The 27,197-nt window shown below is 44.3% G+C and overlaps 1 protein-coding gene across 3 annotated transcripts in view; it reads left to right on the top strand.

Moving 5' to 3' along the window:
• The window catches only part of LOC145403823 (serine/threonine-protein kinase VRK1-like), a 119,783-nt gene that overhangs the window by 34,095 nt on the left and 58,491 nt on the right, over positions 1-27,197 (top strand). Inside the window, exon 2 of one of the 3 annotated variants that reach the window (XM_080275508.1) lies at positions 22,479-22,490. The exons of the other annotated variants lie outside the window; for them this stretch is intronic. The gene's annotated coding sequence lies outside the window, so the exon portion shown is untranslated. The remainder of the gene's footprint in view (positions 1-22,478; positions 22,491-27,197) is intronic. 3 annotated transcript variants of the gene reach the window in all.

The following is a 27,197-nucleotide window of genomic DNA, read 5'->3' as shown; positions in this document are numbered from 1 at the left end:
CACTCCTTCCTCCTCCCCCCCCTCACTCCTCCCCCCTCTCACTCCTTCCTCCTCCCCCCTCTCACTCTTTCCTCCTCCCCCCTCTCACTCCTTCCTCCTCCCTCTCCCTCACCTTCCATTCCTTTCCCCATCTATAAATATCCCAACATTGTATTTATTCCCCTCCCACTACAGCACCACCTCGAATACCTCAACTTCCTTACCTCTTCCACCAACATTCCCCCATTTTTCCGCCTTGCCCTCACCCCCAAGGTGTCCTTCCCTTCCCCTGCCCCATTAGTCAACTCCCTCCAACAGGACCTACGTCAGTGCCTCACAATCTTCCCTTCCTCCTCCCCCGTAACATCCCCCCTTACCCTCCTCATTGTCCCCCCTTTCCCTTGCTTCATCCCTCTTTTCTGTGTTTCCCCACTCTTTCACCAACTCTTCCTTAGTGCCCCCTTCCCTTTCTTCAACTCATCGTTGTCTCCCGTTCGTTATGTCTCCCCACCCTGCTTCCAGCTCCCCTCACTTCCTCCTTTCCTCCAGCTCCCCCCATCCCCTTCCTTCCTTCAACTCTCCCCTCTCGTTACCCTCTGCTTCCTTTCGCCCCTTCTTCCAGCCCCCCCCCCCTTTCTTGTCCTGTCCCCCTTTCCATCAACTTCCAGCAGTTAACCCTTTAACTGCACTTCCTTTGTCTGTGTCTCAGTAGCTTTCTACCACCCCCGTCATCTCCCCCAACACCATTCCTGCCCCAACACCTTATGTAACCTCGCCATTTTGTGACGGGGGGAGCCATCTTACCGCCGACCTGTCCCGCTTCACCTCTCGCCCCTCTCCCTCCTCTAGCACTCCCTACGCCCACTCCCCCCTCTTTCCCCCCCACCTCCATCATACTTCTCGCACTCCCAACCCCCACTCCCCCATTTTGTTGCCACCCCTCTATCTCTCGTCTCCTCCTCTTCCACCCACCAACCCTCATTTTCTTGACCCTTGACCTTTTCTATTACGTTCTCACCTCCCCTCCCTGCCTGCTTGCTTGCTTCCTCCCTGCCATCTCCGTTCCATCCCATTCTCCCGTCTACACCACATCATTCTGTGTATTACTTTCGCTTCTCCCATTCATAAAAGTGTTTAGTCATAGGCGTTAGGAGGAAGGCACGGTAGATAAAACCCACAGACGGCGAACAGAATAGTGTGGTAGTATACTGTGGAATGGTATGAGGTAGGAGGAGGGTACAACGGACTACACCAGAAACCAAATGGCAACAGTGTTAATAGTCCTCTCGGGGCTCTGCTATAGAGAAGACTATGACTGTGATAACCAGTTCTTTGAGAATGAACGAACGGTTTATACAAGGCACAGATAGTAAAGCAGAAAATATTGATAACAGATACTGGTATAGGTTTGGAAGGTTGGATAAGTATCAGGAACAGACGGTGAAACAGAACTTGAGTAGGTATAGACTGGTGTGGTGAAGTAATTTAGTCACTCTTGTAGGGGCTGCCTAGCATGGGCCAACTGGCCTGCTGCAGTTCTCTCTTATGTTCTTATATTCTTATATGGTGAAATAAAAGAGAATAGTATGAGCTGTGTGTGTGGCTTTGGTTATTGCTCTGAACCCCTCCATTTCTATCACCCCCCCCCCCAATCTCCACAAATTCTTCACCTATATTCTTCAGTACCTCATGATATCAGTCAGTTCTTTCCCTCCATCTCCATCTTATTTCTGTTATTTCTGTCTTCCCTCAATACTCTCAAAACACCCATTGATTTTCCTTGCCTAAATGTTTTCGTTGTATTTCTTCCCTCTTTTCCCCACTGTTTCCTTATTCCTTCCAGTTTACCTACGATATCCCTTGGGAGGTGTTAGAATGACCACGTAATGCGGTACTTGCTGTGCTGAGAGAGAGAGAGAGAGAGAGGAATTTGTATAATAGTAGATAGAGCTTATTTGCACACATTGACGTACATGTGCCGTGTTTATATGTGTCTGCAAATAAATAAATGCAACAAAAGGTAAATATTTAAAAAAAAAAAATAGTTTTGTATTGTTCATTGATGCAGGAGGGGAGGAAAACGAAGTCACCATCCACTCCGACCACTTGTCAGGCACTGAGTCACTTGGCTCTCCTGCTCAGGCTCTCAGCTGCTGGCAGCCCAGCAGGCGAGAGTGTGCGGCGCTGCCAAGTCGTCGTCCTCGCCGGTGTATTTTTGTTACTGAATGTGGCACAGGTGTAGGCTGGTGGTGGGTGGTTGTCTGGGGGAAACCACGAGAGTGGTGCCTGGTGCCATTTTCGGCATTTTTTTTTTATTACTACTACGGTATTATTATTATTATTATTATTATTATTATTATTATTATTATTATTATTATTAATTACTGAGTGGGTTAGATTTGTACCTGATTTCGTTTAGTCCATGCAGTTATTCTGTAAGCTTTATTTACCAAATGTTGCTGCCTCTTCAGGCATAAAGTTTTCCTACTTTCTCTGCTTGTCACTGCATTCTTACCTGTTGTTACCTCATCTTGTTACCTACCTTATACTCCGCCAACACTATTTACCCTCACGACCCTTTATTTGGGACTGTCATTATGCCTTGTGTTAGTAGTAGTGTTCAGCTGTCATTTCATCCACCCTTCAACGTTGCCAGCCAACCTTGATGTGAACAATGTAGAGATGATTGTGGTACTGGAGGGAGTAGGGAGTTAAGACGTAGGAGTGATTGAAAAGAAAGCTATAAGACGGCAGTAAAGTGTAGAAGAGGGATGTCAAATGTAGGAAAGAGTTGAATTTTGAGTGGGTGTAAGGGTATGTAGGGGTTGGAGAGGAATCGGTTAGGGAGAGAGGAGGGATATATATGTGAGGAAGAGGGAAAAGGAAGTGTTGTCAAGAGGAACGGAAGGGTAGTAAAGGATCAAGGAAGAGCTGGGTGGATGTGCGAAGAAAAACAGGAAAGACAGGAAGAGATGGGGGAATGAAGGATTGAAAAGGGAATGAGAGAGGATGTAGGGGACTGTGAAAGTTCCTTGGGTGTGAAGTAAAATGGTTGCTATTTTGAGACAGTGTGAAGTGAGGAAATGAAGCGAGAGTGGAGTGAGCGTGCGGCAGTGGGACGTGAGGGGAGGGAGGGAGAAGGGAGATAGATATGGAGGGAGGATGGGGAGGTAGAGAGGAAGGCAGGGAGGGAAGGAGAGGGAGAGACAGGGAGGGAGGGAGGCGAGGAAGGGGAGAGACAGGGAAGGAGGGAGGGGAAGGGAGTTAGGTAGGATGGAGGGGGAGAGGGAGTAGGGGAGAGGCAGGGAGAAGGCAAGGAAGCAGGAAGGGGGTGAGGCAGGGGAGTGGAGAGGGAGTGGGTCTGTGTGGCTGGTTGGTTGGCGGGCGCATGAGAGGGAGAGTCATGCACGACACAGGGAGGAGCCGCGGGATCAATGTGGTGTAGGCTATGCGTGCAGTTACTCCCCTCCCCCCGAACCTCCTCCCTTTCTCTCTCTCCACTCCCCTGCTACCTCCCTTCTCCCACCCGCCTCCTCTCTTTCCTCTGTCCCATCACCCTCTTATCTCCCCTGCTCCTTCCCTCCCTCTCCCTACCGTCTACATTCTCTCTCTCTCTCTCTCTCTCTCTCTCTCTCTCTCTCTCTCTCACACACACACACACACACACACACACACACACACACACACACACACACACACACACACACACACCTTTGCAGATATCGTCTCAGTTCCCCAGTCTCATCATATTTCCTTCTCATTTTAGGCTCCCCCCCCCACCCAGTTTTTAAATACCGCCATCTCATATCGTACAATTTTGTCATCCATACAAAGTGCCACACAAAATAATCTTCCACTGTTGGTATAATATCTTTTGGGGTGGCATTGTGTATTGAACCCTTTCGGTATTGTTATTGCAGTTTGGTATTTCGTTGAGGATAAAACCACACAATTTTGCCCAGCCAAGAGATATTTAGCAGCGTACAATAAGGCTTATAGTCTATCTCAAGTAACCACATCGTTGTTATTAGTACGGTTAAGAATTTGACTTAGGGTAACACCCGATGATGATACTGGTTTGAAAGATCTTTAAAGTCATAGGGTTAAGGAGTGGGGAGGGAGTAAGGGGGGGGAGTGTTCTCAAACAAAAACGAATGTTTTGGTGAGAGGGAGGGAGTGCACAGCGAGATGGACACGTATTGTGAGGAATATTCAGCGGGAGAGGGCTGTAAGGAAAGGTTAGGGAAGGTGGTGTTGGGGAGGGTTAAGGAAAGTGATGTGGGAAGCAGACATTTGTTGTGAGGGAGTTTCAAGAACATGTAGTACCACGTATGGTCTATCGACCCATACAGAGGTGTTACCATGGATGAAGTTGCCGGGAGAGTGGAATGTGATAAAGGTAGGAGAGTGTGTGGTTTGAGCGTGAATGAATGTGGCAATGAAGCAGAATGGAGTGTGGTGTGAAGGAGTATGGCTTAATGCAGTGTGTGCGGGAGAGCGAAAGTGTGATAGGTAATGTGAAGGAGGGGTGGGGGGGAAGAAAATTGTGTGAAGATAGGAGAGTATAATGTTGAGGGGGGTGCAATGAAGGAGTTTGGTGTGGTGAGGGAGGTAGGGCGCCAGGGATCAATGTGGTAGGGCTGTGTTCACCTCCCTCCTTGCTTCACGCCACTTCCTCTTCACACCACACTGCCCAACACCCGACACTTCACGCCTTCAAGTTATTTTGACAAGAATACACCCCGATCTTAGGTGCTTCGTAGCGAAAAAGCGATGATGAGGATGATGTAAACAGTCAGGTAATGAGCTGCTTCTCAGATGGGTATTTCACTTCATCCAGGAAAACCTGATTTAGTTCTTGTTGATGGGCTTTATTCCTTCAGTAGGGTGAGATTTTTAGTTCAGGATGCTGCCAAACGATTTCATTTGGATTAAGAACACCAAAGTAGTGAAGAGATTAATGAGGAATATATTGAATCCCTCACGTTCAGAAAGACTCGCTTAAGCAGTATAAGGTCGCTGATGATAGCTTGATCTGCGTTTGAAGTATGAGACCTGGCAGAAATGGTTTAAAACATACTTAGCTGGGAGTCACTTGCCAACATAAGAGCATTCGGATTCAGGAGTTTAGTTGAGGAATTGTGAGATATTTTTCTCTACCTGCCCGTAGGTCAGTGTGTACTAGCCAGCCTGGCAGAGGAGATATATTGATCACCTTAAATAAGGTGTCAGATAAACCACCGGAAACGTATGTGCAGCTAATCATGCCGCTGAACATTTAATAACAGTTCCCGTCTTTTGCGTCTTCCATTTGAAGAGTTCATATTGGCCTGTGTTATCGCATACCCTTATCTTAACGTTGTTACGGGGCTTTATCAGTATGACATGAATTTTATCAGTTTTGTCGTGTAACTACTTTCCGTATTTCTTAATGTTCTAGTAAAATGATTTATCACTAAGGCTCCCAACGCTCACTAAAAATCGTCTAGTGTTACCTCACCTGAAATGGATACAAAGCTAGAGTTATCCCCAACATGAGAGGGTTGGTGGTGATGGACACAGGTTCTTATGACACACCTACCATATTGAAATTGTCTGACGTAAACTGGAATAAAATATTCGAGTTGTGGGTTAATTTTAATAGTAAGTTTCTTAAGAACTAAAAGGTACGGCTTGAATTTCAGGATTTAGGTACAGGTTGCCGTAATCCTAATAGGATATAGTTTACTATAAATACAGCAAAACTCCAAATATTAAAACATATCCGGGATTATTGATACTTTGCAGCTGTCGGATCAGGAAAAAAGGGGGTGGGGGCAACAATTTGCATGCTCATTCAGGTTTGTCTTACAGTTCATGATGGAGTATTTAAAATTTCCTTTTTACTTGTGAGCCGTGATACATATTAGTGAAATGTCTGGCGAGAATATCATGTTGAAATATATGTTCATATTTTTTTTTTTTTTTTTTTTTTTTTTTTACCGGTACTGATGATTTGTTTAAGCTCATTAATTCGATGATGTATTATATTTAGCATATTCTTGATGCCTTCGTACAATTTTGTAAACTTTGATAAACATTTGTAGTGGCGGAGTTTGAAATAATCTCCATTAACTTCACAACCTGATTCGCTCCTTAGGTGAATAAAATTGTCAGAAGATAGGGAAAGCCATGTCCGTCTCATTATTCTCCGATGCATCATATCAAAGCGGATCATATGTTAGCAGAGGAATATACCAAGCCTTTCTTAGCGTAAGAATATTACCCAGTAAAGTAAACTGAAAAGTAGAATAGGTAAAATATTAAACTTTGACCGCGACTGGTCATTTGTTTCCGTGCCATTCATCTCAGTGTCTGCCTTCATGTCTTTCCCGAATTAGGGTATTTGTTCGTAAGCTGAAGCTCGTTAAGTGCCGTCTTAATCCTTTCACTACGAGAGGTTTTCCCCAAAATGAGTATAATCGTCTAGGAAGAAAAAAATCAACTAATTAGCTTTCTCATATTCGGTTCTTTACAAGCCATCCGTGTTTGCAGGGAAGTTCTTATCTATATCGTTATCTCTTCCTCACACGTTGTGGGAAGGCTTTGTTTTCTCAGCCATGTGTCAACCGTCGTGTATAGGGTTTAACTTGTAGCCCTGCTGTTGATAATTATTGTAACTAGGTTATTTGTATGCATAAAACTGAGATCATTTCCATACTAGATTGTCTGAACTCACGAAACAAAATTTCCAACCTTTGTGTTACCCCTTTATTTAGAACCCGACTTATTGTAGCACAGAAATATTGGGACATCAGAAAAGCAATAGGCATTTTATTGCATAGTACTGTACCCTGTATGTGACGAAAATGCAAATGTAAACAAGATTTGAATTATGATGAACCGATGTATAATGTTAGGCAAACGTGTGTCCGGGGGAGTGAGTGTGTTTCTAAAATGGGAGGAAGACAGCAATCTGTGTGTGTGTGTGTGTGTGAGAGAGAGAGAGAGAGAGAGAGAGAGAGAGAGAGAGATATTACCCAACCCACAGATCATTGACAGGCATGAATTCCGAGCGTCAGTATCGCGCACACATGCAAGCGCACCTTTGTTTGTATGACCTCTGACCTTGGTGGCGATGATGTGGGTGCAAGTCACGTCACCAAGCCTCTCATTTGCTCCACCATCATCCTTCATTCTCCTTGCCGCTTCTCCATTCCTTTCCTTTTGCCTTTTCTAGCTTAGTTTCTTCTCCCCCCCCCCCCTCCTTTGACGTCACCAGGTCTCATTTACTCCATCATCATCATCATCCTGCATCCTCTTTGTAGTTTCTCCTTTGCTCCTCACTTTGCCTTTTGTAGTTTATTAGTTTCTGGTTTCCACCCCCTGCTTCCACTGATTTTAGTCCCTCTTTTTACCACGATCATCATCTCTACTTCTGCGTCTACTTTTTATTCCTTTAGTTCTGTCTAGTTTTATTTTCTTCCACCCCCAGTTCTACCGATTTCCAGTCCTTCATTTACTCCATCTTTATCTTCATCCTCAACACCCCTTTTTAATCCCCTCACTCCCCCCCCCCCTTTTCCAGTTGATTGTCGCCTCATTGGATTCACCATTCTCCTTGCCCTTTCTCATTTCATTACTTTAGTCCTTCCTGGGTTTCTTTATATCAGCCGACCCCTACTGTTTCCATTGATTTTTTTTTTTTTTTTAAGTTACTCATTTACCACAGATCACTTTGCATCCTATTTTCTTCCCTTAGTTGATGCTTATTCTCCCCCTACCCCTCTCGCTTTCATTCTTGCCTTCCCCCTCCCCCACCCTTTTTTTTTCTTGTCTTCTTGCCTTCCTTCATTCTTTTGTAGTTTCTCATTTTGTACTTTCCCTTCTTAGTTCCAGGTGATTGTCGCTTTTCATTGGGTTCACATAACTTGCCTTCTTTCTTGCCTTTCCTCATTTCCTTCCTTCCGTCATCTCTCATTCCATGCCCGCCCTTCCTACGTCCAGTTGATTGTCGTCTTTCTTTGGAGTCACCATTTCTTGCCTTGCCTTCTTGTTTTGCTTCCTTGCCTTTCATTGTTGCTCTTCGTCCTTCCCTATTGCCAGTCCACTTTTACTTCCTGTCTTTAGCTTCTGCTCTTAACTGATTGGTGGCTTCCATTGGAATGGACTTGCTCCTTGTTCTTCATCCTCTCGTTTTCTAGGCTGTTTTTTATAGCCACATCCAGAACCTAAACTTTTTTGTTACGATGACATTTTAGTTAGGCTACTACATCATGATTTTGTTCAGCCTTGGAATGACATGGTGAACTGAAGAGTGTCAGTGTATCTGTTGCTGTGGCTGTTGTCAGTCCTTTATTACCTCATCATGAACGTTGGAGGTCGAGGCTAGAGTACTAAGGCCTAACAGTAAGGCAAGTGAAAGTCGCAGCATTACGAAAGCAATATATTCCACATCTGGTTGGAGCACCTTAACCCACTAGACCACCAGGCGTCCACTTATATATTGGTCATTATCACCCCACGCTTTAAATAGTTTTTTTTTTTTTGGGGGGGGAGGGGGGCACAGGAAACAATTTTCTATGTCACTTACTATCGAGTCCTAAAGTAAGTCGGTTAAAATCGCCTGAAAGAAAACGATTAAGATAAAAACTGCGTCCTTGGTCTGTTGTTAAACTCTTCTTTCCCACCACAACATCCCGTCTGTCTTTCTCATACAACCTCTCCGCCCCGTACCATACTCTCCCTTCCTCTCACTCACTCCCTCTCTCTCCCTTACATCTCTGTGTCTTGTTTCCCCCTCTCCCTTCCATTCTCCTTCCAGTTTACGCCATTCCCAGCCTTTCCATCTTTCCTCGGCCTACCTCACATTCCCTCTGTCCTCTCTTCCCTTTCCTCTTCCTCACGTATCTTGCCACTCCTCCCCTTTCATCTGCCTACACCATTCCCAGTATCTCTGGTCACCGCATGTGCCCTGCTTCGGTCTGTCCTCCATGTTTCCTTCCCTCCTCTCCACCCTACCCTCTTTCCCACCCTTTCGCCCTCCTTGCCAGTTTCTTTTCCCTCTTCTCTTTCTTCTTTCCCCCCGGTTCCTCCCTCCCTCCCCGCCTTCCAGTTTTTCTTCACGGCCTTAACCTCCACCTTCCATTTAACGCCATTTCCAGCCGGTTGTCCTTTCCCCCGTCCGTCTCTTACATCCTGTGCCATTTCTTCATTTCCTCCCTCCCTCCTCCTGTCGTTTCTTCTGTCCTGTCTCTCTCCTTCTTGTCTTTACCATCGAACCTCTGTGTAGCACTTTCAGTCAGCTAATTTTCCCACTTACCCCCTCGACTCTAAGCACCCAATTACACCCCTACCCACCCCGATTCTTCCTCCTCCTCTTTCCCCTTACATTTTTCCTCTCTTCCACTCCCTTTTCCCTTCTCCTCCCCATCCCCCTTCACCCCCCATCCCCCTTTACCTCCCTTCTCCACCTTCCCCCCCATGATTTTGCTCCCTTTCCCTCACCGTCCAAATTCTGTCCTCCCCTTTTTCTACTCCCCACCGATTTCTCCACCCCTTGCTCATCCCCTCCCCTTTGCCTCTCACCCTCCCCTTTCCCCATTCCCTCACCACCTTTATTTTTGCCCTCGTTTCCCACAACCTCCCAAATTCTGCCCTCCTCCACTTTTCCTACCGGTCTCTCTTCCTCGATACCGCTCTTTCCCTCTTTCGTACCCTGGCTTCCCTCGCCACTTATTGTTCCCCATGTCTCGTTCAACTTACCCCCCACCCCCCACTCTCCCCCTTACTGATCCCCTCCCCCCTCTTTCCTCCGTGCTTACTATTGATCTCATGACCCCCTCACTGGTTGCGCCCTCCCAGCATACCACCAACTCTGCCGTCTTTCCCTGCCGTACCCTCCCCCATCCCCCCCTCTTTCCTTTCTACCTCCCTCCCTTCTTTTTTACCGATTCACCCCCTCTACCCACTCCCTCCTCCTCCTCCTCCTCCTCCTCCTCTTCCTTTGTGACTCCTTCCCATCTCCATTCTCCCACCTCCCTTCCTCCTGCTTCACCATTTCTTCCCTTCCCTCACCTTTCTTTGTAACCACTTCCCCTCTTCCTCCTCCTTCCCGCCTTAACACCTTTTTCCCCTCCCTCGTAACCACCACCCTTCGTTGTTATCTGGTTCCCTTCCAGTTCTACACACTATTCCCCTCTTGAACAGTTTCTCCATCCATCTCTTTTAACCACACCTACCTTTTGTTTATATTCTTCCGTTTCTCCTCCCTCCCCCCTAGAATCCTACATCCGCCCCTCTGTCTATCCTTCCCTGCCACCCTTCCTCCATTTTAAAGCCCTCCGCGCATCATTGACACCGCCTCCGCCCCCCCACTCTCCATCCCTCCTTTCCCTGTCTGTTTACCACCTCAGCTTCCACTACATTCCTCCTTCCTTTCATCTTTACCTACGTCTCTCTCCCCTCCTCTTCCACTCATGTCTCCCTCCCTGGTTTTCCTTCCACGTCTACTTCCTCCCCGTCCTCCCACATTTACTTTCCTTCTCCCTCCCACATCTGCTTCTCAGTCATCCCTCCCACGTCAGCTTCTCTAAGCTTCTCTTTCCCTCCCGTGTCTGCCTCCCTTCCCTTATTCCCACGTCTAACTACTCCTTCCCTCCCCTCTTTCATACATCTGTCTGATTCCATATCTCCCTTCCCAGTCTGTCTACCTCCATCCTTCCCTCCCACGTCTTCCTCCTTCCATCCTTCCCTTCCACGTCTGCTTTCCTCCATCCTTCCCTCCCTCGTCTGCCTCCCTCCATCCTTTCCTCCCACGTCTGCCTCCCTCCAGCCTTCCCTTCCACGTCTGCCTTCCTCCTCTCCCTCCATCCCATGTTTGTCTGCCTCCTCTCTCTCTTCCTCCCATGTTGGTCTGCCTTCTTCCCCCTTTCCCGCGTTTGTCTGCCTGCTTCCCACCCTCCCACATGCCTATCTCCTTCCCTCCTTGCCATGTGTCTGCCTCCTTCCCTCCCTCCCACGTGTCTGGCTTCTTCCTTCTCTCCCACATGTCAGGCTCCTTCCCTCCCTCCCACGCGTCTTCCTCCTTTCCTCCCTCTCCTTCTCTTTTCTCCCACGTCTTCCACTTCCCTTCCCTCTCCGTATCTGTCCCCCTTCTCCATTTTGTTTACATTCCTCCTGTCCCTCTTTTGCTTGACCCCCTCCCACCATTAGGTTTTGGCTGCCTGCCTACCTGTCCTTTCGCCCTCGCACATCTGCCTTCCAATACTTCATCGTTCCCTCCTTCCCTCATCTGTTTCCTTGTTTGTCTGCCTACCTCTGTACCTGCCTACCAACCTGTGTGTCTACCTGCATGTTGTCATGCCTGCCTAGTACGCTGACTGCCTATCTATCTGCCTATTTCTCAACCTACATACTGTACCAACCTGTATCCCTATCTCTTCATTTACTTACCAACTTGTCTGTGCCTGCCAATCGCTGTGCATACGTACCAACCTGCCTGCCTGTCTGTCGCTGTGCATACCTACCAACCTGCCTGCCTGCCTATCTGCTTGTCTCTCAACCTGCCTGTGTGTCAGTGTTCTCTTGCCCATTTAGCTGTCTCTCTACTTGATTGCCAGCTCGCCTCTCTACCCACTTACTAACCTACGTACCTGCCTGCCACATGTGTTGTCTGTGCGCCAGACTGATATCATCAGAATCATGGGATTCATCTCCCCACCCCGCCCTCTTCTGTGTGTGTGTGTGTGTGTGTAATTTTTTTTACTGCCATCCCTAGTGAAATGTCTTACCTTTACTAAATGTTCAACTCCTGTAGTTTCTTATTCATTTTGGTCACTAGTATCCATTGTCCTCTGTCAGTTGCTGGTGATCTTCCTTGTCATCTTTATGTTAAGTTTTAAAGCCACATGGTCGCGTCTTTAGTATTTTATTGCTGCTAACACCAAGCAGTTTTATTTAGCCGAGAGCAGGTCACAGTAGATTGAAAGTGTTAATAATATTACCACCATTAACCCTCTCACAAATAGAGAAAAATATCCTTTTAACTCTAACTTATCTTAAAACTGCCGTCCCTCCCTCCTGAATTCCGAGTTGTAACACTAGATTATCCTGATAGTCACGGAGAGGTGCTGTTGAAAGGATGTACAATAGAGCTGTACTAAAGTTTTCTGCCACTCGGCTACGTAAAACAGACGACATTACAAATGGACGATAATCTTCGCCAGACTAAAAGAGTGTATCATATTATTCCACCCAATACTTAGCGATTTTAATCAGCCAAGTGACTCATAGATTTGTGAGGGAGTTAATGTTCCTTTTCGTTTTGCCCATACTACATTAGACACCTCTATCAAGCTGAGTCTTAGGAGTGAGAGCGTTGAGGTTCTTTGCTGTTCCCTCTCCGTCACTTGCATCGCTGCTCGTAGTCTGATTTAAGGTTCCACATACTGTATCACTTGCATGGTTATCCTCGCACGGCATCCCCCTAGCTTTACCTGTTGGCTAACGGTACACTCTGACGGTCTGGTGAGAGGTGGCCTTGATAAAATGATTTCCAGCTAGTTGTCCTCACTCGTTCGTACTCACTAGCGACTCCTCCCACCACAAACCCATCTCATACTATGCACCCCAGTCCCCCCCCCCCCATTTTGTTCGGGGTTCACTTTTACACCAGTCACATTCTCTCTCTCTCTCTCTCTCTCTCTCTCTCTCTCTCTCTCTCGTCTAATGGTGTATTACGTTAGTTTATTCCTGCCACCTCCAGACGATTTAATTCAACTTTGGAATGATGTTTAGCAATGATGGGGCTAGTAAAGGCTACATATAATCCCTTCAGTTCGACAAATTATCCCTAAACTGGGTAAAATTGCGTGGTAAGAAGATGAAAAACGCGCCGTGGGATTGTAGGGATTAATTCGCTCCATTAAAAAAATATATATATTTTTTTTATTTCACCTGTTAGATTTTTTTTACTTCTTGTCTAATAAATTTAATCTTGTCATTGCGATGACGCCGCTATTTTGTGTGTGTGTGTGTGTGCGCGCTCGCTATTTTCTGACGGTTTTATTGAGGTTCAGGGAGACTTTACTAACTGAGGAGATTAAGTATGCACTGAATTCGCTACGGGAGATTTCCCTCTAGGTCCACCAAATCGTCTGGTGATTTTTAAAAAAATGAAAAAGCGTAATTGTACTGAAGGGGTTAATTTTTACCGTCTGGGCCTTATGTTTAGTGGTAGGTGGTGGCGACCATCATCCACTCACTTGATGTAATGCTGCCTACTTCTTCCTTAGCCTTTATCATTCTTTTTCTATGCCTGCCCTCCTCTCTTCTTATTTCTCTCATCTTTCTTGTCACTTATTATTATATACTCTTCTTTCCTTTTCAGGTGGCTTCACATTGAGTGACAAGCCAAATGGTTTCCTGTAAGCCAAGAAACCGTTTACAACGCTGGGTGGTAACCATATAACCAAACCATACGTGCTCCCTACGTGTCAGCAAGTGGGTTGGTGGAGGGTTAGTGCCCCTTCCCGTAAAACAAATAACTCAAAGTCAAATGACCACCCCTTACGGAATTATGGCGTCTGGCAATGGATAGATAGATAGCGTTATGTTGTTTGAGTTATAATTGCATTGGCTTGTGTGTACGTCTCTGGTGGTGCATTGAGTGGCGGATAGATCAGATCTACCTGTACCATGATTTTTTGTTGCTGCTCCCCCCCCCCTCTCTCTCTCTGACTGTGAAGATAAAAATATCTTTGTTACCTGGTTGCAACTTGTCCTTCCAAATGTTCTCATCTTGCAGTTCCTGTCAGCCACCTCTCCACCTCTCCCTTTCCTAATATTGTCCTCTTTTTCCTCGTTCCTTCCTTCCGTTTTCTTTTACATCGCTTCCTTCTTCCTTTCTTCGCTTTTTTTTTTTTTTTTCCCCACTCTCATTCCTCCTTTCGTCCATTCCCTTTCCTCGTCCCATTTTCTTCCCCATCCTTCCTTTGACTTTCTGTATTTCATATCTATCTATTTTTGTTTCCTCCTCTCCCTCTCGTTTCTTCTCATGCGCCAGCTTCGTATGTTAGTCGTCGATCTTTTTTGTCCATTTTCTTTTCCATTAATTATTCGCATTCCATCCCTTTTCCAGCCTCTGTATCCGCTCGTACATTATACCCTCCCTTTGCCCCGCATCTCCCTTCCATTTTCTCCCTTTCCATTTCTTTAACCCCACCCCCCCTTTTTCCCCCTCTTCAGTCGTCATTCTTTCATGATATTTCCTCTAGTTATTTCTTACCATTCCCCTTTTCTCCCCACATGTCCGCCAGCTTAAATATCCTTGTTCCTCTGTTTCTTTCCTCACCCTACTTCTCTTCATATCATTCCTTACTCTCTACCATCTTATCTCTGTACTTCTCACGCCATTTTTTTTTTTTTTTAATCTCTTCGAACTTCTCTCAGCATCTTTTCTCCATACCTGTCTCCGAATCCTTCCCCTGCTTCATCCTCCTCCGATACCTCCTCTCCTTCTCCTCCCTCCCCCAAGTTTTGTCCCACTCCTCTCTCCTTCTTCCACCCCCATTTCTTCATTCAGCTCCTCCCTCCCCCCTCCTTCCCGTCAGTCGCTACTACCTTTCTCCACTACGCCCCCTCCCCCCCATTACCCCCTTCCAGCTGCCTTTCTCTCATTACCTCTTGTTTATCATCTTATTAATTCGCATTCTCCCGCCTCAGTGCCTCCATTATGTCATTGTCACAACGAAAAGTTGAATCAGAGATGTTTTGACGTATCGTTTGTCAGTGGTGTGCTTTTTGGCGCGAGATTGTATACATAACATTCCATTTCTCTCTCTCTCTCTCTCTCTCTCTCTCTCTCTCTCTCTCTCTCTCTCTCTCTCTCTCTCTCTCTCGGATGTGCAGTACGGTAGTTATACTGATGGTGTGGTATAAATTTTATGAGTACTATTACATCGTGGGTGTGTAGTCGATAGAAATTTTTTGTGGTCATATTTTATCCTCTTGAGTACGATGACGTAGGGTAGGCAACTTTTATAGCCGTGTGCTTAGTCGGTCCGAAATGTATTGGGAAGCGCGAAACCAAAGAATGTTGAACGCTAGTTTACGAGAACACATGGATGAAAGAGTAATTATTTCTGATTAGCAAACATTTTCGTTCCATTTCCTCTCCTAAAATTGAGAAGCATTCATCTTCGGGTAAGTATACTGCCAATAATTTGATTGCTCTGGAGAGTTTTCGAAATGAGGAGGCTGCAGTAGATAAGGCATTTATTAATTACCTCACAATTAAAAGGCTCCCCAGAGTTTATTGTAATCGTCTGGACGTAGCAAGAAGAAACTAAGCAGTATCATCGGGTTAGTAATAGTGATAGTAGTAGTAGTCTATCTCATGTATGAACCCAGTGGACTGCTCCCCTGCTGCTGTTCACCATCCACATTTCAGAGGGGTAGGAAGGGATGTAAAGGGAAAGGAGTTGTTCGGTTATATCGGCACAACCACATGAAGGCATTCCTCTCCAGCACTATGTCATCTGATTGACGGGGTTAAATAGAAGTGAGAAGGGTATGAATTACTTAGTTTGAGTGTCCTTAGATGTTGGAGCATTTACTGTTGCTGTCGTAAGTGGTAAGTACTGTATATACGTTTCACTGCGTAGTAAGCAAATTCCGTTCTTCGTCTAGCACCTTCTCATCAGTTGTTCGTACCTTTCGTACCCTAGCACGCCACACTCACTCCCACCCTGCCTGCCCGAGTGCCTGCTTTCGTCCCCTAAGTACGGTATATGCGTATGTGATCGTTTTTTTTCCCACTTCTCGAGTCTTCCCAGGTCCTTCCGGAGTCATCTTCCTGCCTGGTGTTGACACTCACCCACACCTTGTTCTACGCTGTTTTTAGTTTAACTTTGCTTATATATTTGTCCTTTTGTTGTTTAGTTCACGTAGCTCAGCGGCAGAAAAGACGAGGCTCTACATTCTTTTCATAGCACTTCATCGAGACTATGACGATATTCTAGTGTTAATCTATTCCTGCAATTCAGCATTCAGGATAGAGAAGTGGCAGTTTTAAGTTGTTAGGTTAAAAATATGTCTAAGGAAGCTCTCTAGTACCTTTTCCTTGGCGTTTTTTTTTTTTTTTTTTTTTTTTTCTCCAAATTACTGCTTAATATTGTCATATGTTTAATTGCGCTCAGTAATTTATTAATATACGAATACTAATTGAAAAGTGGTAAGGAAGATGTGTTATGGAGCCTTCTTAAACCCTTCAGTCAGCAGACATATTTTATTCTGTGTTCAGACATTTTATTCAGGTCAGGAGACTTTTCGAACTGGAGTGGTTACGATGAGCCTTGACATTTACCCTACTACCACAAGTCTTTGAACTGAGTGAAATCATCTGTACGTAATAGGAATAATAACGTCATGGAAGTGAAGGGGCTGACCGTCCAAAATATGGGCATTAACTCAGTATTGTTTGGATTGCAGGCTTACAAGTTCATCCATCTTGGCGCTTGAAGCCATCCCACCTCTGACACTTCGTACTGTCCCCACCTATCTTGCTCAACGCCATACGTACTCAAAACGTACCACAATTATTTGCATTAGTTTTCGTATTCGGTGTCGGTAAAGCTAAGTCCGTGTCTTTCTTGTGTGTGTGTGTGTGTGTGTGTGTGTGTGTGTGTGTGTGTGTGTGTGTGTGTGTGTGTGTGTGTGTGTGTGTATTTAACACGTTAATCATGAGGTAAGGAAAGAGTATTCAGAAGGAAGCCGTTCAAGTTGGTACTCAGCTTCACAAACTTGTTAAACACGTGGGTGAGCACACACACACACACACACACACACAATCTGACATGGCCACTGATGCGTCTTTGGACGCATGTACGCACGTACCCGGCTCCGCCCAGTGACGTTACCTGTCCTCACAGTTAGACCAGTTGCCTGTGCTCGGTGGGTATTTTGTTTGTATGTTAGAGCTGAGCGTTCATAATGCGGATGGCTTTTCATGCTTGTGAACGGGACAACTCTAGTTTTCTATTCCAATTAACGCCAGAGGATTATTTTCGGCCGAGAGTGAGTTAAAGGAGCCTGTGATTTTATGATAGAGGATTTAAAGTAAACTAATAAACAAACACCAGTTTGGATGGAAATTTATTCTATAAGTGTATCTGTAGAATGTCAGTTATGGTGTATTATTGTATTGTATTTCTTTTTATATCAGTTTAATTCTGTGCCTCCGAATTTGTTTATTTAGTTATTATTATGATCATTAACTTACTGCCTTCCTTCTGCGTCATGTCTGTTTATAAATGAATTGCGTTTAGTTTTGTACCCAAGCCCACTGGTGTCCATTTTTCTGTGTGAAGCTGTTATTCCTTAGGTATCAAACTTATAACCATCCCTCTGTCCTGTCCCCCACTGCCCTCGGCGATCCTGGCATCCTGTGTTTATAATATCTGGGTACGTCAGCTCCCTCACCCTTCAGACACAAACACATCCAGAGTGACCTTGACGGGAAGTGCGCACGTTTCTCTCTCTCCCTCTCCCTTTCTTCTCTCCCCCCCCCCTCCCCTCTCTCTCACTTTCTACACACACACACACACACACTCTGTGTGTGTGTGTGTGTGTGTGTGTGAGAGAGAGAGAGAGAGAGAGAGAGGGAGGGAGGGAGGGTTTCGACCTTGAGATAATCTTGGCCCTCTTGGGTTACCTACTAAGCCACCCACACCCTCCCTCCCGTCATAGTAGTGTACTTGACTCACACTTGCCTTCTCTACTTTATGACACTTCTACTGGTTTATGTTGTATAAAGTACTTATGATCCATTTCTTAAGTCATAGCTTCGTTATAAAACAGCGATGTAGAGAAACTGGAGATGGGTGATGCAGAGAAAGATGGTTGATATAAACAAAAGGGGATGGCGATGTTGAGATATTAAGTGGTTGGTGATGTAGTGAAACTGGTGATGGGTAATGCAGAGAAACTGATGATGGGCGAGATTGAGAAACTGGTGGTGACTGGTGTAGTGAAACGGGAGGTGTGTGATATAGAGAAACTCGTGATGGGGGATGTAGAGAAATTCGTGGTGGCTGATGTAGAGAAACTGAAGATGGGCGATGTTGAGAAAGTCAAGACAGGGACAGAACTTATGGCCGGTTTCACCCATGTATAGTTGACGTAATGTTCCAACACAGGGTCGTATTCCAGGGGTTTTTAGATTACGTAACACATCTGCTTCGGCGATTTATTGCACTCATTACACCTCAGTATCCTCCCATAGCATCGCTGGAAAATCTGTTGATATTAAGGCTGTAAATAGAATACTAGTGAGTGTTGACGTGTGTTAAATTAAAACTGCTGTATTAATTGCAGGTAAATGTCCAGGTGTAATATGGAAAAAAATTGCAAAGAATGTATTGCTGCGAGGCCTTCCATGCCAGCTAGAATATGGTCGTAGGGTGTAAAACATAATCTTGTTCTTTGAAGGTGTAATGTGGAAAATAAATCGCCTAGAATGAGGTGCTACGAATCCTCTTATGCCAACTAGAATACGGTCATAGCCAAGTTATAGAGCATCATAGTGTTCTTATCTACCTCGGCCACGCTGTTTATCGCATACTTCCTGTGACGCACTCTTCATTCACCGTTGGCTACCACACTTGCCACTCCATGTAGTCACCATTTGCTACAGTGCTTCTCTCACCGTAACTTAGCTTATAATTTTCGTCCTTTCACTGACTAATTTCGTGTACCACAGTGACAGGTAAGGATAGTTATATATCTCTACATCCTTTACATAGCACCTCTTCGTGATTAGTTTCATACTCTAATATATCTTGGTACAAGTCTGCAAAAAAGTGTGAGATATTGCAATATTTGGACAGGTAAGGGGAAAGAATATATTGCTTTGTTATTCAGCTAGGGCGTGCCACCTGGTAGTGAAGAATCTGATGAAAGCTATATGTAACTCTTCGAGAAGAAAAAAGATAAAATACTTCAAGAGGTTGTTATTTTTTACCTCTTGTATGGCTGTGGTTGCCCCATAAAAGTCGTTTTGATTGTGTTCACTTTGCAGGTTTCATCTCGTGATCTCAGCCACCCTTACTAACGTTTTTACACACACACACACACACACACACACACACACACACACACACACACACACACGTTATCAGATTTCTAACATACCGGTACCGATATACACAAAGATACGGTATCAGGACTTTAACTTCTACACTCAAATGACAGATTCTGTGTAGTACTGTATAATTGCTGCCGCCAAAAATAGAATAGAAAATAGACCACTTTTCTACCTGGTGGAGTTAGATGTAGCCTTCATTAACTCCTTGAATACTAGAGATCATCCTAAGTTGAGTAAAAATCGTCTGGTGGTAACTAGATTGAGATACAAGATTGCGTGGTAAGATAAAGAGGTGCTGTTTTCTCTGGCTTTTAAAACTTCATAACACCTCGTCCTTAGCTATTTATATTGACTGCTGCGCCTTGATAATCCTCTTGTGTGTTACTGATGTAAACCATGTCGATATTGAAATGGTAAAGATAACATACTCGAGAGTATCGGATTGTACTATGAATAATAAATCGGTAAAGAAGGAGTGCTACGAAGTCTACTGTGCCAACGAAAGTAAGGCCTTCTGTCCTCACCCTGGAATCATATTTATAAAGGATCCTAACCAATTCACAGGATTAGGAAAAAAAAAAAAAAAAAGCCTCTATAGCAGTTATTATTATTATTTTTTTTTTTTGCCACTTTAATATTCACACAAGTTCATTGTGAAGTTTTAAGTAGTTGTATGAGTTAAGGCTGGCTTATCTGTAAGCTTTTTATTTACCGGTATATATTTTTTAAAACAGAGGTTAAGCTTAAGAGAATTGTAAATATGTCTCCTGGTATCTTATCATGGTAGCTTGGTTTTAGAACCGCCATATCTCCCAATTTCCTGTCCTACCATTTGGCTCTAACCTCATAGCACCTTCAGGAATTTATAACCCAACCCCTTCAGTCCTCGGACTTACCGTGTGTATTTTGTCTTAACGTTAGAGGTTTTTATAATGTTAGGAATGAGGGGTGTTGGAGATGAACCAAATTTTACTGTTGCCAGTTTTAGCGCGGTTGTTACGCAATCGTCAGCCTCATTCTTCTCGTTTTATGCACTTTGGGAATTGGTGTTTAAGTCCCATTTGCTCCAGGTCTTCCTCCTACATTTATCCGAACTTGTTTCCTTCAGTACTTTCTGCTACCATTCTGTCCAGACCCCTTCTCGAATAGTCTCCGGTCTAACTTTCTCTCCAGATATTTCTTCATAAATATAGTCTTCCTTTCCGTGCAAACCCTTCCGCAGATGTTCTAATTACCATTCTGTGCAAATCATTCCGCCTATCATCATTCTACCTTTCGCCAAACTCTCCTCGCATACAGTACCCTTTTTGCCATTCTCTCCCTACAGCTTTCATTCTATTCATCCTAGCTTTGTCCTTGGCATGTTTACCTACCTCGGTTTATTTCTCCATGCCAGAAATTCCCGACTCCTCCTTCGAAACAGCTTTTTGGCATTACCTCCCTGGCATACCTGGCTAACCTTGCTATTGGATACACCGGGTCAAGTGCGCCCTGAGGGGGAGGGATAGTGAGAGAATGAAGGAAGGGGAAGGAACGGCTTAGGCTGCGAGGAGTTGGGAAGGAAATGTGATGGGGGGGTGGGATGAGGAACGAGATAGAATGGACGTAGGAGATGTGATATGGAGAAGAAGAAAGAAGGAGTGAGAGGAAAGGTGATAAGTGAGGTGAGATGAACAAGGGAAGGGAGTGGATAGCCGAGATGGAATCGGATTAGATGGGGAGAGAAGGAAGAGAAGAGATGGGTAAAATTGGATGAGGAAGGGAGGGGAGAGGAGAGAAGGTCATACGTTGGTTTTGATTTGGTGAGAACGGAAAGGTGGGATTGGGTTAGGTGTGGCGGAAAGGGAGGGGAAGGGACCTGAAGGGGATAAGATTGGCCGGGTAAGGTAGGATTAGAAGGGGAGGGGTGAAGTGCAGTATGATAGGACAGGATGAGCTAGGGAGGGGAGATATAAGGCGGAAAAGGAGGGAAGAATGAGATAGTGCGATACGAGAGAAAAAGCGCACCCGTTGGCATAACATAGTTGGCAGAGGGGGTGGCAAGTGGCTTGAGTACGGTATGGTACATATCGATGTATAAACATTGGACGCGCTGGAAAAGGTTCAATAAATGAAAATGAAAGTGTAAATGGGTACAAACGTCCAGCGAAGTAGAGCACAACTGAAGCCCCATAGAATCCATAACTTCCTGACGCACTTTTTTTTTTTTTTTTTTTTGTGGCTTCTCTAGACCCTTGTTCAAGGTTACTCTACCACACAGACCGTACTATTCCAGTGGGCAGGAAATGCTGGACTTGTTAGTCAGTGTGTCGATAAAATGTATGTTGGCAGCATTATCAGCATGTTTCGTGTGTGTTTGTGTGTGTGTGTGAGAGAGAGAGAGAGAGAACCATAACATTATACTTTTGTACCGTAGGAAGTAGTCACAAGCAAGCCAGTGCGCCATTTTTGTGTGTGTGTCCCTGTATGTGTCACGGTCTGTTTGGTGGAAGCATTGTCAAAAGGAAACACAGTACGAAAGGCAGCCCGCGTGTCATGAGGTGGCTCTACCCTAGTTTTTACACCTTGGCTTGAGTGAGGAAGGTTGAGAACAGGATGAGTAAGCCTCAGTACGGCAGATTTGATAGCATTAAGATCGTGGTCAGAGGTGTTCCAAAATATCACAGGTATTTTCTTACGACTGGTATATCAGTTTGGGGGGAAACCAGCCGATCAGCCTTGTAGACAGGAATTGACCTTTTATATGCATATTTTTCTGTCGATTGCCGTAGACTTTCTAGCATAAATGAAGGTCAGAATGACGACAAAACAAAGATTTTCTGTACGCTGATATACACACATTACATACATACATACATATGGATAGATGGGCAGTTATAGAGACCTGGGCAGTCCATTCTCAGACTCAGCAATCTTCCCACATACAGGCAGATGGCGTCACACACTTTCAAATGTCATCAGCTTTGCTTTGATTCCAAACCGTCTGTTACATTCAGGAGCGATGGAATGGTGTTATGTTTGTGGGATCTGTGGAAGAGTTTTGAGGGCCTTTTGTATGTAATTCATATCCACAGATGGGTAACAGCCTCGGACGGGATGGATCTCACGTTCTTATGATCAGCATTTCGCTTTAGTATCACCATTTGTTTTGGTTCAGTGAATTGTGAGGAGTTAAGAGGGGGGTTGTAGGATGTATGGTGCATTTATTGTCAAGTGTGTGTGCGTGTAGTTGATGTACAGTATGTGTATGCGTATTAAGTGGTAACCGGAAATGTTAGAAAAGAAACCACAAATCACGAGATTATATTAATTTGCATGTATCGTAAAACCTGCATCTTACCTCCTCACTGAACTAATTCAATTCTCTTATTTTCAGATCGTGCACGAGGTGAGTCAGCCCCCCAGTGGTAGAATAGCGTGTCCATGAAGCCGTAGTAAGGTGGCGAGGACAGCCTTGTAGTTGTTGCCAGGGTACTCAACCGTCTCCCAAACCTCTTACCTCCCTCCCCACCTACCCTCAAACTACGAATGGTCATAGGAATCACAGTCACAGTTAAGGTTTCTTTCATTGTGCCTTCTCCATCACGTAATTTTTCCCCCCACATGGCAAACCCTACCGTACTTCTCTACCAATCCATGTAGCTACCTGAGCGATAACACACACACACACACACACACACACACACACACACACACTGTGTGTGTGTGTGTGTGTGTGTGTGTGTGTGTGTGTGTGTGTGTGGCGATATGAAGCTGTAATAGGTAACGAGGATATTCTTGTGTCTCTTGCCATGGACCTCATCATCTGAGGCAGGTTAGCAGGAGGAGAAAGGATTTGGTCAAGAAGGGACAGCAGGTGAAACAGAAAATAGTCAAAGTATAGTTGTACCCTCTATCCCACCCGTTGTAAGAGATCTTATATTATAGAATCAACTTGTTTTGGGCTAGACAGTGAGTAAATTTGTCTCGTGTTAATCAGAATATAGTAGACTTCATGAAGTTTTGTTGTAACCGAAATGAACCATAAACCGAGGACGTAATTTTAATGTTGTTCTTTCTCTTACTCGAGCTTCATTTGTCTTACATCTGACCTTTTAAGACAGTGTGTTGGTGAAGGCAATGCATCCAGTTTGAAAAATATGGTGTGAGACTAATAAAGTCAAGAGATAATAAGAACGAAAAACTTCATATAAGGTGTTAAATCTTTGAACACTTCCTCCTCGCCGTTCAACTTCACGGTCACCTTTTTACATATTCAGAGAAGTTCTTGTAGCATTCGTTTTATGAAAATTCGTGAGTTTTCGTTTGATGGCGAGTGTTGGCCTTGTATTTAAAGCTTGGCAAGTTTTTACTGTTCCCGCCCCATTTAGCTCGTGCATCATCACATTCTGAGCATCGTAAGAAATTGTGGGATTTGTTTTCGAACTTTCCCCATGGGGGGGGGTCAAGTTTATTAGCCCCTTTATCCCAAGAGTTTGCTCCATTGAGGGGGTTAAGTTTATTAACCTATTATCCCAAGAGGTTGCTCCATTTGGGGTTAAGTTTATTAACCTCTTTATCCCAAGAGGCTTTTCCCAAAGATGCATAAAATCGTCTGGGGTTAATCAGAATGTACTAAAAATTACTTTCTGGGACTGAAGGGGTTAAAAAGCACACTTGGCCCCACATGAAGGTATCACAGCCAGGTGGTAGTAGTGTGGGGCTGTGAAGGAGAACTACAGTATGTTAAGTGCTGTGCTTAACATATCAAGCCCCACACGCCAGGCTGTGGTATCTTCATGTGCAGCCAAGTGTACTCGTACATAGGTAAGGCTTCACATTCCCACTGTTTTACCTTCCGCGCTTACGTAACAAGATTTTTATTTTAATTTCATGTTTTTTTACGATACGCTTGTTGTTGGTTTGCCGATTTTGCGTATGACCATGTACCAGCGTTAGCCTTATTTATATCATTAATAGTGTTTATATTAGGCATACTGTTAGAATAAGAGTTTCTACCATATTATTATTTTTTTTTTATACAGCTTCCTGCATTTTTGTATGTTATGATGTATATTGTTTCTGTTATATGCCTTCCTGCTGCCTCAAATACCCTACTCGTATTGCCGACTTGTTTGTGACGTCATCCCAGCCTGTCTGACAACTTTTTTCATGTTTTTCCTTGTCATGCAGCCGAGTGCGAGTGCCAGTTTCTCTCTCTCACACACACACACACACACACACACACACACACACACACACACACACACACACACACACACACACACACACACACACACACACACACACGTTGGATAAATACAGACACTATAGTAATGTCTTAAAAGTGGGCAGACAGGAGAGAACATGTACACATGGCTACAGACTACGAATTTTCTCTTTTACCAAGCAGTTAGGAAAAGGTTTGGAAAGAGAGTATTGGATCAGTTGCATAAGTTACCTGTCGACGTTGTTGGTGCTCTTACGATCGAGGTTTTCAAAGACAGGCTAAATAGGCATATGGCTCGAGAGTAATGGATGAAGGACTTGTTCTAGTTGCAGAAATATAACTTAACTTCTGTTATTTACCTTTAATTCCCGGCTCTGTACGTAGGATATGTTTCCCATTTGTTTTGTTCCATAAAATCCCATTAGTTTTTCATTATTATGTTCCCTCACGAGCTACACTTCACTGACAGTACCCTGCCAGCAATCAACATTGCGTCCCATCTTCCATATTTCTTGTTCCTTCCCAAACTCCGGAGAGTATCCTTCCTTCCTGCTGCTCTAGCGTTGTATACAACACCTACTATTTCAGGGGAATTCGACGGACTTCTGAGAGTGCATGTACATTCTCACTTTTTCCTTGCATTTTTTTTTTTTTTTTTTTTTTTTTTTTTTTTTTTTTTTTTGAGGGTTTGGTGGGGGAAGGGTGAATAATTTTCTTTGTTATGTTTTGTCTTACCATCTTAGTCATAACCTTGACGGGGTCTACCAGTTGTGGGTCAACTGCAGTTTTCCTTTAAAAACGGTATCTCCTTTATTACGTTCTTTGATCTCATCACCACACCCTCGTATTATCCTTGTCCTGACCTCCATTTCTTCAGACTTTTTTTATTTTGTAACATGTTTCGTTGGATTTACCTTTCTCATGTTCCGTGTGACATTTTTGACTCTTATATAACAACCGGTTCATTATAGCTGTGTGTGTGGAGGGGGAGGGGTTGGGGACCTGAGTTTCGTAAGTTAGGTTTAAAGCATTTATTTGTATGCTATCATAATGTATCCTCTGCGAAGATTTCAGTGACCTCTGCTTATCTTTTGTGGATTTTATATTTAGTTTTTAAATCTTTAAGGCTTTCAGTATTTGAGGATGATGTATTGCCATTCGACGTTTTCTCTTACATTATCGTCTGCATTTTAAACTGTACATCCTTACATCCAACCGTAGCTGCAAGGTTTCTTTTCCTCCTTGTTTTCGTTGGGGAAATGGAATACTTGTTTATTTCTTTATTAATTTTTCATATGGCTTGTTTAGTATCGTCCTTACCTATTGTATGTCTTCAGCTCCTCACGTTGTACTAATTTGACAGTTGTTTTGCCGAATACATTTCACCGGTATAGTAATTTCTTGATTTTTATTGCCAGCATATGTTCACACACATATACCGGTATTTATGTGTTATATCCCTTCTCGTATTTCTTAGATGACAAGGTTTTATATAACAACCAGTTAGGTTTGTTCTTATATGACTTTTTGGGTTTTATATAAGGACCAGATCAGTGTATCGTTTCTGTATTTGCCAGTTGATTCTTTACACTACTTTGATGTTTTAACCCTGTATGTGCCTCCTTAAATATACTTGGTACATTACATACATATGAGTTGTATAGAGCTGTGGTGACTTATGTGCCAAACTTGGAACAACTTATCACCAGTAGGTCACGCCGATGAATGATGTTAAATTTGAACGATCCTTTATTGGTTCTCGTGTTTTTGTTTCTCTCTCTCTCTCTCTCTCTCTGTGTGTGTGTGTGTGTGTGTGTGTGTGTGTGTGTGTGTGTGTGTGTGTGTGTGTGTGTGTGTGTGTAAAAGATCCAACCCATCATCTCTAGTGCGATCATTACAAGGAAACACAGTAAATTGAACAAAAATATTAAAGGAAAGTCAGTATTGGATTAGGAGTTTGTATGTATGTATGTACATAGGTTGACATTTGGTCTGTTTGTGACCTTTTGTATGGAGCTGCAGTATGTAGTGTTGTCGAGAGGAATCCCGGCTGGTACCGTGCGTGGGTTGTGGTTGTGTGGTGGTGGTGGTAATGGATGTTTGTATTGGTGATTGTGTGCAGGAGGAAGGGGCGATGGGTGGTCGTCAGAGGTGTATGGTGGTGGTTGTTGTAGGTGAGTGGTAGTGGTTGTAGGTGCATAGTTGTGGTAGTCGTAGGTGGATGGTAATAGCGGTTGTAGGTGGAGGGTGGTTAGGGTTGTAGGTGGATGTTGGTGGTGGTTGTAGGAGGACGACGGTGGTTTTAGATGGAGGGTGGTGGGAATGTATGGAGTTGTAGGTTATAATGGATGATATATTTTGTGGTTGTAAGTGAATGGAGGCTGGGTTGGATGGAAGTGGAGTATTAAAGTAAATGTCGGTAGTGGTTGCAGGTGGGATGATGGTGGTATTTGATGGTGAGTAATTGAGTTTGTTATAGACCGTAATGATAGTACCGTTAGGTGGTCATAGCGGACGTGGTGATAGTTGCCGTGCTTATGTTATTCCGAGTTGGTGCTGCTGAGATGCTGCTAGGAGTTGTGGTGGAAGTGGCGATTGTGGTAATGTTGGTAGAGGAAGTAGGTAGTTGTGGTAGTGGAGGGTGGATGGAGATTTAGAAGATGGAAGGGAGAGGGTGGGGGTGAAGTTAAGGTTGGAAGGCAGGGGAGAAGAGAAAAGAAGGGGAGGCAGGAGAGGGGAAGGGAATGAGGTTAGGAAAAGAAAGGAAGAGAAGGAAGGAAAGAGGGAGGGAAGGAAGGAAGGTAGAAAGGAAAGTTGTGGAGGTAAGAGAGAGCTGGGGAAAGAGGGACGAGAGGTGAGAACGGGAAGGTGATAAACTAGTTCTGG

The sequence above is a fragment of the Coenobita brevimanus genome, chromosome 61, assembly GCF_032717465.1.
Source record: "Coenobita brevimanus isolate Jiangsu-jjx chromosome 61, ASM3271746v2, whole genome shotgun sequence".
Classification (NCBI taxonomy): Eukaryota; Metazoa; Arthropoda; class Malacostraca; order Decapoda; family Coenobitidae; genus Coenobita; species Coenobita brevimanus.
Note: the sequence above shows the minus strand (reverse complement) of the source record. Positions and strands in the feature narration are given on the sequence as shown.